Source organism: Coffea arabica, chromosome 8e (assembly GCF_036785885.1).
Source record: "Coffea arabica cultivar ET-39 chromosome 8e, Coffea Arabica ET-39 HiFi, whole genome shotgun sequence".
Lineage (NCBI taxonomy): Eukaryota > Viridiplantae > Streptophyta > Magnoliopsida > Gentianales > Rubiaceae > Coffea > Coffea arabica.
The window spans coordinates 25,575,465-25,581,213 of record NC_092324.1 but is presented as its reverse complement, the minus strand read 5'-3'; the positions used below and the strand labels follow the sequence as shown (position 1 = coordinate 25,581,213).

At 34.2% G+C, this 5,749-nt stretch overlaps 1 long non-coding RNA gene across 1 annotated transcript; it reads right to left on the bottom strand.

The window, feature by feature from the left end:
• Positions 1-234: 234 nt before the first annotated feature.
• On the bottom strand, positions 235-3,991 carry LOC140012858 (uncharacterized). Its single transcript, XR_011819819.1, has 5 exons — positions 3,813-3,991; positions 3,135-3,567; positions 2,698-2,767; positions 1,261-1,326; positions 235-614 (listed from the first exon to the last, which is right to left on the bottom strand). It is a non-coding gene; the product is annotated as an uncharacterized lncRNA (long non-coding RNA).
• Between the last annotated feature and the right edge of the window lie 1,758 nt (positions 3,992-5,749).

Here is a 5,749-nt window from a genome sequence, read left to right as displayed (position 1 = left end):
TAAATGTCGTCACTAAAAGTGATATGTAATTGTCATTGGTATAGACTAATTACTGACGACTTTTGTTGTCACTAAACACTTTTTAATTTTATGACCGCAGATTGTTATTAATGGAAAATTCTGATTCAATGATAACTCTTTATCACCATGAAAATTGAAAATTTTCCTACAACAATTATATCTATAAATGGAAAAAAATGACAATGATTTATAATTAGCAAATGAATGCATCCATTGCATTACGAAATGTCAAAATATCATATAAGCATTCAAATATCATAATGAAGTTCAACAACACCCTATAGATAGTTTGATAAGTGGTATTTGGCCTAAATTTCACATATAACTCGAGGTAGCTTTACAAAACAAATCCAAGTCCCAAATTTCAACACAGAGCCGCTTCAGCAACACTCAGCTCCTCCCCTCAACACTCCGCTCCTCCCCTCAGGTAAAAGATTTGTAAGGCAGTTTTCAGCATATGGCTCCTAAAGCTGACACCACAAAAAAGCTTGATACAAAGGCTCAGGCAGCCAAGGTTGCCAAATTTGTCAAATCTGGGACAACTTTTAAGAAGAAAGCCAAGAAGATCCGGACCAAAGTTACCTTCCATCGTCCTAAGACATTCAAAATCAAAATCAAAATCAGCCCCAAAGAAAATCAAAATCAGCCCCAAACTAATGTACCAAATTAGCTCAAGAAATAAGTACTGCTATTAAACTTCAGCCTCAAAGGAATGATATAACAAGTTGATAAGGCAACAAGCACTACTATAACAAGTACTGATATAAGTACTGCTATGAACAATATAACCAGTTGATAAGACGATAAGCACAACACTAAAGGAAAAGCAACTTCAGTTCACTTGCTTAGCTAAAACATTCAAATAAACTAAACTAAACTAAACCAAAACAATCCAAACTAATGCACCACAGAGGATACAAGGTGTCAAGTATGATAACCAAAGTAATGTCGATCATGATATAAGGTGTCAAGTAGGAGCAATGTGTACCAACATAACTAGAATGTTTCTTTGCCATTTAAAAGCAAATAACAACTTTCTTGTTCTAGATCTCTGAAATTACTTTTGCTGTTTGTCATGGTGTATTAATTCCATAGAAAACCAGCACCCCTTAATATTGTATTCCAATCAAACTAGTGAGTTAGGCAAGTGGCGGGACATTGCAAAACATTCACAGTGAAATTTACTTCAAGAATGGCACCAAAAATGGGAACCATTCATGTGAAAAGACAAGGTATTACCTCAAGGAATGCCTTCAAAACCCACATAAAAGTTAGTATTATTACTCCGTTAACAGAAAATCCAACCTACATCCAGCAAAAAGTTTGTGATTATACAGTATAAAATAATGCTATATGGAAAACAAACTACCATGTAAGACGTGAAACTATCAATAATTAGCAATTAACTGTGGCAAGATGTACACTTCTCAATTTAGCATTATTCCAAGTAGAAGAGGCAAAGCCATATTAATTTGAAAAGGGACATATAGATAGCTGGGGGAGATGGAAAACAGGTTTTATAGTGAATATTGGGCTAATAGATAATATGATAGCACTTAGCAGAGCTGTGGGGAGTACTCAAAAGGATAAAAATGGCTTGGAACTCTGGAGAAAGAAGAGTGATTCTGGACACGAATTGCAAGGCAGCTTTCGAACTAATACAAGGAGCAGGACAGGACTCACCACTATACAATCTAATATGTCAGATCAGGAATGTTTTAAGCAGGGATCGGGAATCCTGGCTACAACATGTTTGGAGAAAGAAGTAAGTGTGCAGACTAGCTAGCTAAAAGTAGTGTCAACAAAGAATCTGGGATGCAGATTATAACAGAACCGCCACAGGAACTTAGTGACTTGCGTGGTGCAAATATTTTAGGGGCTGCGACCCTGTGTTTTGTTTCTGTTTAAGAGGATTGACCTCTCCCTTGTAAACTTAACAAAAGGAACATACTAGGCAGAGAAGTAAATGTGGTCAACACATTTGCAAGCAAAACATTTTGGCCAAAGCACCTTTGCCCTTAAAAAATAGTGAAACATGTGAAATTCAACACAAGTAAGGCTAACAAGTATATTCTGGAGAATCATGGACTCTCAAAACATACCATAAGAAGCTGTCCATGCTGTTCTAATAACATTCCTAGTTCATGAATTTTTACGGAGGAAGATCTTTTTTCACATCAAAACTAATTGATGAGTTTTGGTCCTCTTACCAAGCTCTTCCAAAATGATACTAGTACAAGTCCTTAAGTAGACTTGAGATGCAGCCTTAGAACTCTATCACCAGATTTCTCAGTCACCAGATGCAACACCTTAGACTTGAGATGCAACCTTAGAGGTTTGTGTTCTAGAATGAATTTATAAGTTAGCAGAAAAAAAAGTCTACAGTATCTTAACTTGCAGGACTACATCCATAGCTAATATACAGCTTTTAAGGCAAAGTACAAATGCAATGATTTGGAGCAACTTGTCCAGGTTTCTAAAAAAATAAATAAATGGAAACAAAGGAAATGAGAGTCGATTTGTGAGTGCGCACATTTACACAAAGATAGAGCACTTCCAACAGGGGGGATGTAATACATTTCATTCAGTTCTCCACAGAATCGAAATTAACTGCATTTCTGGTCATTAATTAACCACACATTGTACCAACTTTCTTTGCTAAACTTGTCATAATACCTGTTACAACAATGACGATAAAGACAGCCAACGCAATACTTCCACCATCATACCATCCTTCTTTTATACCCTGGAAAACAACATATTAGACTATGGCAAGACCAAATCAAAATTAACCAATCAAAACATGTCAGCATTTTCCATTTTCCACTCAGATTAGCTAGTAAATCACAAGTATATTAAAAAATACTTTAATCTATAAGAATTTGATAGGGACAGATACCATTCTTGTCAGAAAATCAAAAGACAAGATTTAAAATTCATACAACTAACAAAATCATGATCTCAAACATATAGTAGTACAACAAAATTATTAAACAGAAAAAACTTTATAGGGCTTACAATTCTCAATTCAAAATAAGTATTAAGAGTGAACTTATCCTTAAAATTAAAATAATAATAATAATAATTAGAGCAAACTCAAAAATTAAGCTTACCTCTGTCTTTATCCCAAGGGCCAAAGAAGTAGCCGCAGCTACCATCAAGATGATTAAAGTAGTGTCTCGACAAGCTTCCCACAGAAACCTCTATAACACAACTCACAAATAAGCAAGTTAACGAGGCACAGCTCATGATGCAAATGGTTCAATAACTCAACGATTTGCAGTAACATACCCAAATCTTCAAAATAAGAACATGCTGCTAATGTTCAATTAGACTAGTAACAATAAAGTTTATAAAAAAGAGGGGGAGAATTTCCCTCAGTCACCGCCGGCTTGGTGCAGGTGTTCTTCTTGCGCTTCTTGGCGCCACCGTCGAGGTGGAGGGCTGACTCCTTCTGGATGTTGCAGTCGACTAGGGTGCGGCTGTCCTCGAGCTGCTTGCCAGTGAAGATGAGGTGCTGCTGGTCCCGGGGATGCCCTCCTTGTCCTGGGCAGAAATTTTTTTTTTTTTTTAAATTAGGGCAATAAAATTGAAACAATTGATCATCTAAGTAGGGTAGAAAAGGTGATTGCAAATGATGGTGATTGCTAATTAGGGTAAGAAACTTTGGGGAAACTAGACAAATGATAGAGAAGAAGAGAATTTATCCAAAAATTGAATGTTGGGAACACAAAATCGGGTCAATAAAAATTGGGGGAAATTGATTACTAAGCAAGAAGAGAGAAACTTGCCTTTTTACAGCACATGCTCTGAGGAAACATATCAAAATCAGTAGCCCAATAAGGAGGAATGCTCGAGCATTAGTGAGAAAGAAATTGAGAGGGGTCGAAGTGAGAGAGAGACCGAGAGAGACAGTGAGAAGGCCAGCGAGTGAAAATGTGAGAATTAGAAGTGTATCAGACTTAGCCCAAAAGTGGTAGACTTGTACTCTTTCATTTTGAAATTTTCTTTTTAAAGAATGCCTCCACCAATTTTCAATTCCCGCTGTTTCTTTTTCATTTTGAACGAAAAATTTGATCCAATTTTTAGTTTTATCTTTTTATTTAGATTCTCAAAGAAAGGTTATTTTCTTTGTATTAAATTAAACATTTTAATTAAGTATACTAAATCGGGAATCTACTTTCATATTATTTTAAGAAATAATTCATTATTTTTAAACATGAAAAAAGAAAAATCTTAATTATGTGTTAAGAACTTTCTATCAGTTTCTAGAAAATTTTGTTAGTTTTGTCTAATAGTACTATATTTTTTTAGATGTTTTATATTGAAGAATCATGAATGTGAACTTGCACGAAACTATAGTATACGTATTGATTTGTAAGAAAAATATGTATTCGTTTTGACTTTTAGCAAATCAACATTAAATTTGAAGGAATTGCAGTAATTAGTAGTCCTGATTTCATTAATTAACTTATATAACACAACTATTTCCGCTTTTCATCAAAATGAATTTGTACTTAATGAGTTTCAACATTCGACCAATTAGATGTCAAGGAGGCATTGACAGTACCCAAAATTAAGGTATTTGAATTTAGAGGCCTTGAGTTCTAATTGTAATAGTTTATATAGTTGTTCTAATTAAAAACTTTCATTAATTTTTTTCAGTTAAAAACTTATTGAGTAACTATGACTAGTTTAATAAATTATCAAATTTAAAAAAATTAAATTAATATTTAAGTAACTCTGACTAGTTTAATAAATCATCAAATTTTAAAAAAAAATAAATTAATATTGAGGCTCACAATTAAATAAAGTCATAGTTAATAAATCATCAAATTTTAAAAAAAAATTAAATTAATATTGAGGCTCACAATTAAATAAATGCATTAGAGATGTTCAAGTTAGTGATGATACTTATGTTGTCACTAACTACACTATAGTTTTATTGACAAAAATTGGTCGTCAATAAACATAAACAGTGACAACAATGTAAAGTTGTCAAAGAAAGTGGTAGAATTACTGACAACTTTTATCAAGTCGTCACTATCGCAAAACTCGCGCCTTCCAAGTCCCGTGGCGCGAAGTAGTTTTGTGACGACAATTAAAGGTTGTCACTGAAAACTCAGTTGCTTTGAGTCAATTGTGACAACCTTCAAAGTCGTGACTAAACAACCTCATTTTGTGACGACTTTTTGTCATCACAAAGAAATGTTGTCACTAATGACCTTTTTTCTTGTAGTGGATCCAAGGTGTAAAACACATTTTTAGCAAAAATCAACCATCTCAAGTACAAATGCATTAATAAGGCAACAAACTAAATAGAATCTGCAGCCACAGTATACATGCAAAAGTTTGGCAAACAAAAGATAAAGCCATAACATGAATAATCAATTTCATAGGCTGATTTTGCTAGCTAACAGCACACTACATGTTCAAAAAACATAGGATCAGGCATCATATATTTGTAAAGGGAAGATGCCCAATGCAGAAATAATAGAAGAGTAAAGCACAAATATAAATTTCAAGCCTGAATAATGGTAAGAAGGAACAGTACTTGAAACTCAAACCACTCAATTGGTTTCCTTTTCCTACCAAGAACAGGAGCTATTTGCAATCTTAGCACCGCTCCAGATGCAGCAGTATGTGCCTTTACAAGAACCTCCTTATATCTGGTCTGAAATGCAACTGGGAGAAAACGTCCAATGCTTTTGTCACCAACCCTGTTTAT